The 14456-nt window shown below is 42.1% G+C and overlaps 1 protein-coding gene across 7 annotated transcripts in view; it reads left to right on the top strand.

Annotated features, from left to right (window-relative positions):
* LOC114877236 overlaps positions 1-14456 on the top strand; it is an 84309-nt gene that overhangs the window by 55267 nt on the left and 14586 nt on the right. The window lies entirely within an intron of this gene.

The following is a 14456-nucleotide window of genomic DNA, read 5'->3' as shown; positions in this document are numbered from 1 at the left end:
CCTGTACAACAAATTACTGCATACCCTTATCGTTAGAGAAACGTTTCAAAGTTTCAAAGTCAATACTCAGTTTACCTACAACTTTCACCAAGAAACTTTGTCAGAATCTTCGTGTTTCCTATGTTAAGTTGTAACGGCGATTCAAGTTCCTAAAGAATACGAAATAATTCTTACCTGTTAGATGATACAAAGCAAAAGACCGCGTTCCAACTTGCATTAAGTCTCTCTTTCTTCGCTTTCTCCTTTGGATTGAATTTTCTATTCGTTTTCGCTGGGGCAACAACCAAGCCGCACGATTATCCGTTTTAGCTCGATTGCAAAGCGCCTCTTCTTTATTTTTTCACGGTGAACATCTTTTGTCCTTAAGTAGTGCGAGTTGGAACACGGCCTGACACATGAATATTGCGTGAACTTGGACGTGTGTGAGTGATTCTCGTTAGGAGCTATTGTACAGAGAACAAGAAGCTTCCCAACTTTGGCTGAACGATCTTCCTCTCGCGAACATTCTGTTACTCGAATCAACAACTCTCATTGTGCTTTCTTTTTTTTCTCGTTGCATTCGTTTCACCTTACGTTTCGAGGAGTTTTTAAATCGTTTATGCTTTTCTTGTCACACGCTGAAACGTTCAGTGTGAAAAGTTTGTGCCGTGTGAGACTCGTCGAATGATATCTGGATTATTTATTAATCGTAGCAGTGTTTTGTGACAGGGAAAATGTTGATCGAAGTGAAGTTTGACGAATCGATGGGAATACAAATTGTGTTGATACGATTTTTTTTTTTTTTTTTCTTTACTCGTATGAAGTATATAAGGTCTGACATCTTACTCTGTTAGTTTTTTAAGTTTCTCCAGTTTCTCCATTGATATTCTATCGTGTAAGTGTGACTAAGATAGAGGTTTCTTTCTACAGTAGTTATTTCATTTTCGAGTATTGTGTATATCTTTGCGGTGTCGTATCGAATAAAGATTGAGTGTTTAGTATTTTCACGGTTCTTTGCCGGATGGACTTCGATTTTCTTTCTTCAATTAATTGTTGCCACTTGTGCTTTCGACAAGAAAGATATCAATCTAAATCGTCGATGAGAGTATCAATAAAATCTAAGAAATAGACATCACCGATACGATCCAGTTTCCTCGGAGACCTTTTATAGAAATTGTTGCAGGTTTGCACTTAAATGGAGAGACGCAGAGTCCCGGAACTTGCTGTGAGTAAAATTTTTATCATTTAAGGAAGAAGGACAGAAGACGGGTTTAATTAATCGTCTCAGCGATTCAATAGCATTCTAGGTCGTAAATTAAATTGCGAGGATAGGATAGACTTTTGAAATTCTTAAAACAATCTTTCCTACGAGGACCAATCGGTATTGAATTGTTCCAAGAAACGAGAAGGGCAAGAACGCGAAACAGTTGAACCAGTTAAACATTGAAGATATAAAAGACGCAGGAAGCAGCAGTTATACGAGCGAAAGAAGTTTGGATAACGGTCAGGTAGTCGAGCAGGCATCGAGAGAAACTCGAGAGAGGTCGAACGACTACCTTGCCTAGCGACTTCTTAATAAGTACGTTCACCTTCGGTGACCGGTGAACACCCAAACACACTCTGCTACCCTGAAACGTCGCTTTACCATCTTAACACCTAACCCTTTCAGTACCAAATGTTATTCTAATCGCGTGGAATAGCGAAACGAAAGCTTAGAATTCGAAAATTGATTAGATAATTCGTATTTTTTGAATAATTTTTTAACAAAATATATCTCGCTATGCGTTCGAATGGTACGCGGAGTGCACGGTGGTTCGGCAGATGTGAAATAAGAAGAGCAAAAGGAGCTGGCCACCTATCGAAACGGGTTCGGGGTCTTCTCGAGAGAAGGTCGTAGAAGAAATGAAAAAATAAAAGTAATGGAAACAAAGGCGACGGGGAATCCGTACGATGACCGTCTGTGTCAGCGGCCGGATAATCCGCATAAATTCTTTTAAATCCGGCGCGCCGCTTTGAACGGAAAACAGTGAGCCGTTGGACGGCGGGAAACTGGAGCCTAGAAATCATTTAAACGCTCGACCTGTCGCGAGTCCGCAGAGAGATTAAACTGTGACTGATTGCACGGCGTTGATATTCGCCGACTCTGATGCGAAACATTCATTTCGTGACTGTTCGTGACCATCGGCTGGATTTTAATATTTTTTCCCGCCCCCTCTCGACGAGAAGATAAAGTACCTACGCGAGTTTCAAATATCGCGCGGACAGATGTAGAGGTTTAATCTTGGTAACTCGAATTAAATTGAATTTATTTACAGTTAGAAATAAATTAACGTGGACGAGAAAATAAGACGTTGAAGGGAAGAAGGTAATTGTTCGTAATTCGCGTGCGATCGCGAGCTAACTCAGCCGGGAATTCATTATCGGGACAATGACAAGTGGTTTCCCTACGAAAAATGATGGTCGCCGTTTCGCGCGTTAACGTTCTCCGTGTTCACGAGCGCTGACCATCCGATTACTTACAAGGACAGATTATTCGATGATATCGTAATCGGCGGACGGAGGTAGACCATTTTGAATCGTGTTCAGGATCTAGGCAGAGGGCTGAGAACAGTTACCGAGGGGGGTTACACCGATGCCGTAAACTGCTTAGGATGCTCGTTGCACGTTGCACTTTGTCGTGGGTTCAATAACACGAACCCTCCAATCGATGAACACCTCGACGTTTCCACGATATATCATTCTTCAAACGGAACCGTTTAGTTGGGTTTGAAAATTGAATTTCGCGGGAGAGAACGTTGCAAGTTAAATAGTAAGTAACTACTCTGTAGAATTCTAGAGAAGTTAAACGGAAAGTAAAAGTAATGCTTTGAATGTGTAAATTATTGAAAGTTGAATAGTAATTAATACATAACCACCTGTTGCTGTAATTCCTCCATAAAATCCTTAAGAAGTTAAAGGAAAAGTAATTCACCGAAGGTAATTCACGAGTATTATTGAAAATGTTGTAATCGTAAATAAAGGCGAAATAAAATTGATTAACATAGCAATTTAGGAAAGAACAGAACATTTTCTCGAAACATGGAAGGGTAATCACGTTCGACTGAGGCGAATCAGAGAAACGGCAAATTCAATTGTTGCATAATTCAGTTGCTGGTGGGATAATGGTATCGAAGATCGATTCCTCGATAGCTACGAATGTTTTGAAATATCGATGAGGGCTTCGGACGAAGCTTTTTAATACATCAGTAGAATCGTGGTTGCTTTTTAACCGATCAATCTTTCTTCCATTCGTTGATTCGTCGAGAAACGGTACGTATTCCGGATAGTCCGTATCTAGCGTATTAGATGGAAACTCTGGGAATATTGCAGAATATTTGATTAACGTCTACGGCCATGTGAATCGCGTTTCTCGATGTTTGCGATCCCGGTTGAAACGCTTGCATTTTATGAATTCGCATCGTGGAAAACTCGATTTTTCTCTTCGTTTCTTATCAAGGGTGCTACAAAATTCATGATACCTCCACGAAATGGTGTAAAAATAGGTTGAAATTTGCAACGTGATTTAGATTGAAATATTGGAATAAATTGTTCCAAAAGGGATCGTCGAATTTAGATCGCGATTATAAAGGATTTGTTTTCGATTTATTTTCGAACAAAGGAGAAAGGTATTCTATTGATTCCTTAGTTTAATCGTTTTTGTAGAATTCAACGATAGATCTACGTTTCCCGTTTACCCTTGTAACGCTTTTACGACCTTTTCTTCCGTTAAGAGAAACTGGGAAATTAGCCGTAGTATCCAGGCCATCCGTTCGACGAGTATTCCAATTTACCGGTGACTTTTTCTTCGGTTCACGATTCCTCCGTTATTTTCTAACTTACGAATTTGACTAAAAATCTAACTTGGTGACTTATTGTTCCTTATCGCACACGTTTATTTTCACCGAGCTAGTGAACGTGTTAACGACAAAACGCGAAAAGTACTTTTCACATTTCTCTTGTACGCGTTCCTCGGATACGCGAAACAAATGAACATTGTCTTCGTTAGGCAGTACCTTTTAAACGAGCGCGCACACGAGTGGGCGGCCGGTAAGCATGCAATAAAAACCGCCACGTCAAGCCTCGCCACGCTTCTTCGTGGTCCCTCGAATTGAAACAGCCACCAAACACAACCGGATCGCGTCCGCCGCTTTCCTTCTCCTCCACGCACAATTATCGACCAGCAGCAGCGGGTTGTAGTCGGCTCGTAAACAATTGAAATATCAGGACTTTTATTCGCTGTGAAAGCCGGTCGTGCTATTGAAGCTCGACAGGAACACCTACCGTGACGTAGACAAAAGAGTCTACGTCATCGCGACGACGCGACGTGGCGAGCGAGGGGAGACGTATGGGTGCTTTCGAGCAAAATCGGAATCAAAATAGATCCTACAGTTAGCCTAGGTCTGGGCAACTCGGCGACTGTAGGACTGTGGGTTAATCGCGAAGGGCAGATTGCAGGGTGATTGCGATACGAGAGGGTTCGGTAACAAAGTGTAGGGAGGTACGAAACCTCTCGCGTTACCTGTCTCGAGAGCTATTTAGAGCAACCGGAAAGAGCGATCGGTTCGAACCACGATAATGGGGTTTCGATAAAAGGTCTGTTGTTTTAGCCAACGAAGTATAGTATTTGGAATGGGGCGTCAGGTATTCGGAACGGTGCTTGAATCGGTTGAGGACGGAACGAAATGAACGAGGCACAAGAATCGGACCGGTGCTCGCACACAACACTCGAGCCTCAGTCAGTCAGCCGATGGCGCTCCGAAAGGCACCACGCGTCTTTCTCTCTCTCCTCTCGATCCATTTCGATCGCCCGCGAATCTCTTTCTCGATTTTTATTCACTTTTCAAAAAGTGTTTCGACAATTTTACGCGAGTTTTTACCGTCCCGCTATTTCAACGCGTGTTCGCCGTGGAATTTTTTCGAGTTACCCCGGGAAAGTGTTCGGTACTTTTGAAATATTGGAAAAGGTGCACAAAAGTTTCTACGCTCTCCTTTTTGGTTATTTTTCAATGGAGACCGAAACGAATTTTTGAAGCTTTCACGAGGATCATTGGATATTTTTCATCTGGTTGGTATTCGGGAATTTTTGAAAACTCTTTTCAACGCGAATTTCAAAATTTTTTGAAACTTTCGCGAAGATCATTGGGTATTTCTCGTCTGGTTGGTATTCGGGAATTTCAAAAATTTTCTCACGATGAAATGAACATTTGTAAAAATAAATCGTGTGCCTGTAGAAGCTTTTAAGAAAACACTTCGATACACGCGACGCGACATTTACGAAGACCGTTCCGTCGTCCGAATTTTCGTCTTTAAATACTCTCCTCCTGTTCCACTTACTCGATCGAGCTTTAATATTTTAGCTTTCTGTCTATTTTAATTGTGACACATGTCCGAGTATAAAGTAGAACGTGTCTAAACATGTCTCGAGTTTAGCATTCCAATAAAATATTCAGCAGTAGAGGAATAAACTTGGCCAGCCAAGAATTACCATAAAAGAATTAGGGCTTTTTACGCGGCAGAACTGTTGACCGAGAATGATTCGTGGGCCGGAGATAGCGAGGCAATAAAATGTACGAGGAAACGCAAAGGTTAAATGGTACTTCCGTAAAATTATAGCACGTTGGAGAACGCTGGCACGCGTAACAAACGTAACAGGCACACGCGCGACTTTGATCGATGCCTCGATCGAGATTTACAACTTATTACGCGTAGATATTTCGCTCCGTGGCGTGGGTGTTACCGTACGGGGTGTCTGAAAAGCATGAAACGAATGGAAAGGTTGTTTGCCAACGTTTATCAGAAGCATGATGCTAGCGTTTAGTTTCGTTTGATGGCACAGGTGCCGGCGAAACGCGTAGCTCGATGGATCGTTATTCCGCTCGATTGATTCCAAGTATTTCGGCCACGTCCACTCGCCAAAGGGTTAGACCCGCTTGTTGAACCTTGTCAGTGATACAGCGGAAACGAGCTTGCAATCACGTCGAAGAACCCTAATCTCTAGTAATGAGGATTAGGTAAATTCGAGACTCGAGGGGAGTATCGTTTTAGCAACAGTGTACAATCGCGTGCAATGATAGAGAAAGCTTTCCTCCATCAGGGAAAGCTGAAATTTCCGTGAAAATTATTACAGATTAAATTTCCCTCGTAAAGGGCCGGATTTGATGGCATCGTCCATTTTATTGACGAGCAGTGGACACCATTTTCTAGTGCGAAAAGTACGCACTTTTTTTTCACGACTCTATAATGGTCCCTGGTTGGATCATAAAAGTTAGAGCCTTTTTTACTCTCGCCAGGATTTCATTGGGTTAATTTTACGTTCGTTCGTGGATGTTATCCTTTAACGGGTTAATTACGTTTTCGTGATTGTTCCTGCTAACTGAATTGAAAGTAACTTGGCAGAGGTTAGCGTCGAAGTTGATCCTTGACTTTGGCATTCGACGTGGCACGATTAATTGCTCGAGTTTGCAATTTAGGCGGCTATTGATCGTCGAACTTCGAATGGGAAACACAGTTTATATTTTGCATATTTAAGCCTTCGGACGGAAACGGAAACAGTGTCGCGAAAGTATTTCGCAAACGTCAACCATCGAGCCAGAATCATAAACAATCGCGAAAGATTTATGGAAGCGGTTCTCTCGCTATTACGAAATTCTTCGTTTGAACATCGAGTTCGCGTAGGAAAACTCGGTAAAGTTGATAACACTTTGGAAAAGGAAACAGAAAAGTTTCCACGATTTATTCGGTTCGGTGAGTTTCCTTATTTCCTGCGATACTCCCCGGCTACGGAAATATTTTACGAGCGGAAAATTATCGAGATACTTTAGCGAACGGAATCCCTTTCGTGGGGATACGTCGTTGTTCTTTCCAAGTTAAGCGAGTTATCGTCGAAATGACCGGATTTGCATACCGTTTTCTCGCTAAATCCTTTGTTATTTCGACGTACGAAGAATTGTTTCCCACCGAAACTGCTGAAATACCGCAACGTAAACGCCGTTCGAAACCGATTGCTTTTACTTGGAAAAACAGATAAAAAATTTTAAGAAATATTCTTTCCTGTTAAATATTTCCTCCAAAATTAAAATCTTCTACAGGCATAAAAAATCCAGTCGAACTTGTATCTCTCTTGTTAGCATTTGACGATGGAAAATCGTAGCGTAAAAAGTAAACAGTGAAACAAAGGAAAGGAACGTGGATAGGTTGTTTAAACCGTATCGCGGTTAATCTAGTGTGTTATCGAAGGAAACTTGTGTTTGCTCTGGAAAGAGAGACAGAGAGAGCCGAGTGAAAAATTGAAGTGGAGAAAAAGAAAGCAGGAGGAATAGCGGGAAGACGTGGCATGACAGACTCATGACACGCGCGTGTCCATACATCGCGTATTGTGTAGTGGAATTTGTCTGGACACGAGGAAACGCGAGGCTTGTCGTGAGCGCGTGTTTGAACGACGCGGAACGAGCTTGGGTCAAGAGGAAAATGGGCGGAAAAGTCGGTCTGATATGCGGTAGCTGCTGGTCCGGAAAATACAGTACGTATTTATGGTTCAATATGTTTTCCCTTGAAAGAACCTTGTTATTTCAACTGGATCATTTCTACCTTTTCTATTTCTATCGATAGATACGTTCTATTTTCTTTTTTTTTTTTTATATAATTGTAAAATATGAAAAAACGAATTTTAGCCTGCCATAAGCTATCGGCTTGATGAATTCGAAAGGAACGGAATATTTCCCGTATATCCTGCAGCTGGACGATTTTTCATTCATGAAGCGTGAAAGGATTGCTCTGTGAAACGAACCAGGTCAAAATGACCGTTGTTCAAAGCCACTGTCACAGAAACCCGACCAAGTCAAACATTGGCCACGTACCATGACGCTCGTTTATGGGATTTTCAGGCTTGTCCTCTGAAACGATGCACGAGCATTCCTCTCTCTTCGTGTACCGTTATCGTAGACGTAGCACTTTCGATGATTCGATCCTCGTTCACTCGTGAAATCATTCGAGACCCAGATCCTTTTAATACAATATCAAAAAACGAACAATTTTCTTCTTTTCTTTAATGAGATATATTTATTTTAAACGAATATTGGCTGAAAGCAACGTCGAGCATTATTAATGCCTTGCAAAGAAATTGACGTTAATTAGTTAACCGTGTATAATCGAAATTTGAAATCGACCAGTTAAAGCACGAAAGAGGGAAGTGAAATATTCGGCTTATGAACCGTTAAGAAACGTGATTTTACATGCTCGCAGCTACATGATGCAGAACCATTCTGCTTGGTATATACCGTTACTCGCCTCGTGGTACACACTCCTTACCCCTTCTGTGTCATTACATAATTCTTGCTGGTCGTAACATCGTTTCTGATTTTTCCCGACACCCTAGCCTCGATTCTGAATCCCCCCTCCGACCACCTTTCCGTCTCCCATAAGAAGAAAACATTCACCAATCGGGGTAAACCAACAAAGTATTGAAAAGAAAATTAACGAGCATTAAAAGAGAAACAGGAGAAATCGAAGATGTTGAGAAGCCATTCGAGTTTTCGAAGATTGAAATGACTAATTGGAAAACTTGCTCGGGAGTTTGATGGTAATAACCAAAGTAGAACTAAACAGTTCTTGGGCAAACTTGAAATGGTTCAAGTTAATTGGTCGACTTGGTTCGTTTGTTTCCGCGATGTCTTGATTCGAAAGGGGTGGAAAAAGTAGAGTCGGGAGGGTGGTATCGAAACGGAAGAGGCGGCTGTTTGCGGAAAGGGACGATGACGAGGGCAAAGTAAACGAGAAATCGGTGACAAAGTAAAACGGAGAGAGAATCGAGTCCAGCGACTCGTTGTGACAAAAAGAAGACCAGATTTCGACTCGTTCCTCAAGAATGGAATTGTTTTTTCTTCTTCAACAACTGGACCCGTAACGGATGCTTCGGCGTCTAGAATACAGGTTGTTTTGCTCGATTACCTCGAGAAAAAGAATCGGTTCGTCCGATTTCTGAGCTGGAATTTTAACTTGAATCTTTCGTTTCGAAGATACACGTATATTGGAAACCTTTCGTAGAAATATCAAACGTATCTCTAGGAAGTTTCGACTTTCTGGAAAATGCAAAGCGGCTGATGTTGAACGTCGAAGATCGGGAGAATAAATCGTCGGAGAGGGTAGAAACGTTGCTCGACGAATGAAATAAAGAGGAAAGGGGGTTCCGGGAATAGTGGAAAGCAGAAATTGATCGAGGTAGTTGGTAGGAGGACAGGAGCAGAAGCGTTCTTCCACGGTCATTTGTATCGTTCCTCGACCTGTTGCTGCGTAATGTCCGAACCAGGCTGTTGATTTTCCTTTTTCCCTGGTCCTCTGCTTTTTATTACAGCAGGGTCGTGAAAAGATTGGGACCACGCTTGTGGCCAGCCGTAATAAATACTTTACGTTCTCGCGTAAACCACCGACAATTGTTGGCCTTCCTTTTATATCCTATAACCTTTGCTAGTGTTGCTCTCAAGAAAGCGCGTATTCGTGGCGAGGGTACAAACGGCGTGGCGATAATCGTGGCGATAATCGTGGCTTACACGTTGTTGCGGTAAGAACGTTTATTCGTTTACACGTTTAGGGTACAGAGTGAGGTCTAAAATCTGAGATTCAGGGTTTTAGCCCTTATTTAAGTCGCGATGGTTAAAGAGGGAGGGGTGCCGAATGACGTCTCCGTGAATCCTGCGATGACGAGTAAAAGCTGTGTCTTAAGATTTGGAAATCTAAAGTCAACTGACTTATTATCGCCGTGACTCATATTAGGGTTTTTCATTTAGAACATAGTGTCATCCGACAACGTGCTACACCGCTAGGTATAAAATAAATCAAGTATTTAGGATTGAAAGCAAATTAAACATTGATGGAAGCTATATGTATTCGGTAGCGCCGATCTCGCTAATAAATCGATCGTAATTGAACAATAGCTGTTATCCTTCGAACAAGTAGACCCGATACCAGTCTACTTTATTCTTCATGCAGACCACTGTTGCCTACGTTTTCTCTTCAACTATCCGCACGATTTCTGTCCAGCATCGTTCCATCGCGATCGCAGTAACTAGTAGCGAGCGTGGCAGTGTCGAGTGGATGCCAGCTAACGGGATCTGTAGTGATCAAGTAGGTCAGATGAGTCGATACCGTCTCCTTTGTCCCCTCGATTAAACAGCCGTACGCGTCAAGGTCTCAGCACTGTTCGTTTTCGCGGCACGCGTTAAACGTAACAGGTATTCCCGTTCCTTCAACTGGTATTACAGTATTACCTTTCCAAGTGGCATCGAGCTTTACACCTTTCGCCACGGCTGACCGTGCGAATCGCCACTTCGCTAACTGATTTCACTTGTGAGAAATTCGATGCTCAATTTTCGAGCTGCTGATAGTTTCCAAGAATATTTCCAAGAGAATTTAGATCGCGAGGGGAGGAATTCCATCGATAATAACCGATTCCCTCTTGGACGTCTCCACGGCGCCACTTCCGGCGTCGCGACGTTTACCATTAAGACCTACATCCAGGGGCGCCTTTCGAGCAACCCTCGTTTCGAAACCGAAGCTCCTTCGACTCGGAAATTAGACGTACAAGTTGCCTAAGATTCCATTTGAAAAAATGCAAACGCACTAAAATATCTCAGACACAACAACGTCGTAACCGAAAACTTTAGCTCCAGCCAAAAGATCTAAATATAAAAATAATGTCCGTCGATCGAGGAAAATATTAAACATTCTCATTCGCTTCTTCTTTTTTTTTTCTTTTTGTTATAAAATAGAAGCTCGTTTCCGTTCGACCCACATATTCGGTGCACGTATCACAGCAGCGACGCTATTTAATCCATCGGTTTATTTAATCTGCCAACATTATCCACCGAGCAGGAACTCGAAATGCACTCACGTGCCTGGTAAATATAGACGTTCCACTTGGCACTGGTGCAGAAAGGATCAAGGTGTCGTAGAACGACGCCTTAATGACGATCGTCGAGCTGGCTTATTCTACATTTGCGTGAAAAAATTCCTCAATTTAATAATTTATTGTGAAATTTAGGAGCGAATTTATAAAGAGTGAATTTTTAAATCGATCTTCAAGTACGATTTCAACGCGTTTCTTTTTCTGCCCTGTCGACGACCCGTTCCGGATAAATCCATGCAAATGGTGGACATCCGTGATGCAACGTCATCTTTCCGATATTTCGACCGAATTCCAAATGCGACAGCTGTGATCGACGTAAATCCTCGATGCAATCGGCTCTTCCTGCTCGTAATGCACCGCGAAAAGTTGTTTCTTTTTTTTTAAAACACATCTTTACGGTTCGCGAATGCAGCACGAAACGATAATCCATGAAATTTTTTGCTCCACCCGTTTTTTCGCCGCGCAAGAAGTTTCTGATAGCGATTCTCCGCGCGAATATAAATGAAAAAAAAAAAAAAAATGTAGAATAAAGTTTGTTTTATACGGAGCAGAAGGGTATAACAGTTGGAGTCGATAGATAACGTGGCCAGGTGCATCGATCAAAGAGAACGTATTGCATTAATAAAACGCGGCGTCGAACGCAAGGCAATACCAAATGCAAACCAATCTCAGACGGCTATCTCGAAATATCGATGCAAAAATACTCGCTGGATGAATAGGAGAAATATCGATACTGCTGCATCAGTGTCACTGAGCCAATAGAAAAAGATAACTACGACGAAAATTACATTTCGTCCAGGTGTGTTTCATTTTTTCATCCCCTACAATTCATTCGTTTATTGAATGAACAAACTTTTCCCATTTTTTTTCTCTCTTTTCACGTTTCCATTTCATTTTAATTCATGGTTTCAGTTGTTTGAAAAGGACTTTATTAACTATTAAAAAATATTTCCACATTCAAAGCGTTCTTGTAATTTCAAAACAATTCTAACAATGTATTTGGCAATATATTTTCCTGTAAAAGAACACTACCGTGATCGAATATCCCTGCGATTTTATTTCAATTTGAGAGCATTCGAGAAACCGGTTAGGTTGATCAATCAAATATAATTGTATTTCATTCGCGGCAAAAATCGGAACAAAAGGTGGCCGAGTGTCAAAAAGCGATGAAATAGCAAACGGACAAAAGGAATGCTAGGGGGAAAAAACGAGAAAATTATCGGACAGTGAAGCGAATCGTGGTAGCTGGTGCATCGTCATGCATTCCACATCGAACGAACACGATGCACGTGTCACAAGGCTGCTCCACTATTAAACGTATTCCGTGTTGATGCATCTGCTCCCATCGCGTAGACAATTTCCCTTTAACGGTGTTTACACAGAATAGAAATGTCACGGTGTTGGATGAATGGTATGCCAACATTGTTACGCTGCAGCTATGATTATCCGATCTAATTCTTATTACATAACTATCGAAAGAACTTACGCGCGTGATTATTAATTACTTTTGATATTCCTTTAACTTCTTAAACTTGTCCGATAAAACAGCTACTGTTTCTCCTTTTAAAAGAAGGGAAGAAAGTTTCTCGAGTACCGTCGAAAGTAGAGGCCGATAGCTCCGCCGTCTAAGAGGAGTTTTAATATGATTCCCTAACAACAATAGAGGAAATTGAGTTTTTCAAGTGCATCTTCGATGCGGTTGGAAAAAGTTGGCGATTTGTCTGCGGTTCCCGTCCCCCCTTTGTCCAGTCCCGTTCAAATTTCTTCCCCTTTCTTTCTTTCGTTTCTAACGAGATTTCTCGACGCACAATGGAACTGCTCTTCTCCTCTTTCACGGGGGATATTCGTTTGCGATGGTCATTTAAGGGAAGGGTTTCTTTTATTCCTTTGACCGAACAAGTTCCTGGATATCTCGTTTCCGGGAATGAATAATTCCTCGTTACTTTGATGAAAATTCTGACGTCGGTTTTCGAAGTAGCTAAGAGAATACAAAGTAAATCCGTTCGTTCCCTGAGGAATTCGTTGCTCGCCGAATCTCGGCGAGAAGGATCGGTGTTCGGAAGGAACGATGCGGCCGTGTTTGTATGGTATGCCGAAATTCCGGCAAGATCTTTCGGCTGGTGGACGCGCGTGTCGGAGCATGCGGAACGGTTGCGGCCGATGTAAAGAGGACTCGAGCGTCGCGACGCGTCGCATCGCGTCGGAGGGCTTAATTGAATCTCACGGCGGCGGCGGGGCTGGCCTGTTAGCGGCGGCGTGCGGCCATAATGAGCAACCGGATGTTTTGCGGACATGGGAACGGCACGGAACGATATAGAACGGAAGCAACCGTCTGAGAGGAATTACCACAGGAACCGCCTCGTTGCGGAACAGAGCTAGCTGCAGACACGGGGAAGGGACAATTTATCGCGCGCAATTAAGCCAATCTCCGAAACTAGGCCATCCTCGCGTACCTAAGGTTACATAAGAAGCACCGACTCGTTTTAGTCGGACACCGATTAACGGATATGAATGCTTTATCCTTTGACCTGTCCCCTTTTCCCTTACTCTTCCAAAGTATTCCGCGTCTGATGTACGCGTGAGTCGTGACAAGGATAACAGCGATAAATAATTTTCATTAGCTATTCGGTAACGATTTAAAATGAGAAATAGTCGCTACAAGAAAGTACATTCAAATCGGACAATAAATTGTTCCCGTAGGGTACTCGAACTTTTACTTTGAAACGTGATTAAAATTCAGCTTCGTGCCCGCGCCCGGCGGGAATACCGAAACTACGTACACGTATAATTCGATACAGAAACGTGCAATATTGGAATTATTTAAACGATGAATATTCCGATGGAACATTTTAACTTTTCGTTATTCATCGGTATTAAACTATCTCTGGGATTGCACTGAAGCTTTTTCTCACGCGATTCATTCCATTCTTTTCAAGAACGCATTTCCATTCATTTTCCACTCGAGTAAACAGATCCACTAGCACTAATTAACGTTAATTAGAAACACTTTAGGAGAAAGGTCGTTTTAAATAAATATAATACAGTTCTCTCGAATAAAACGTGTTGCGGTTTATTCTTTCCTTTTTTTTTACAATTTTTTACATAAGCTTGGATTTGGGAAAATATGGGTTCCTGTGTTATTAGTAAAACGAATTTTTTTCCCCACATTTCTGACCGGTATTGACGGAACCGATGGAAAAATTGTTCGCGTTCCAGTTCTCTGCTCCGTTCGAATACCATCGTATTTTCGGGGACAAAATTCCCCGCATCGTTCGCGTTAACAGACGCTCGTTGTTCCCAAAAATAGTGCACTGGATTCAATTACTCTGCCCGTTGTCGCATTCTCTAACGCTGGATCACTTTGGAATTTCAAATTCAACCGGAACTTTGGTTGCCGTTTCGTTGATGAAACGTTAAACTTGCAATTTTCCACTTTTCCAATCTGAATGCGATTCGGCTGTCTATTTTAAAGATGAGCCTTCTCAAAGCGCAATGTATACCTGTAATAAATAAAGGTGCGACGAGTGCAAAGTGCGAG

This window comes from Osmia bicornis, chromosome 4, assembly GCF_907164935.1.
Source record: "Osmia bicornis bicornis chromosome 4, iOsmBic2.1, whole genome shotgun sequence".
Lineage (NCBI taxonomy): Eukaryota > Metazoa > Arthropoda > Insecta > Hymenoptera > Megachilidae > Osmia > Osmia bicornis.
Note: the sequence above shows the minus strand (reverse complement) of the source record. Positions and strands in the feature narration are given on the sequence as shown.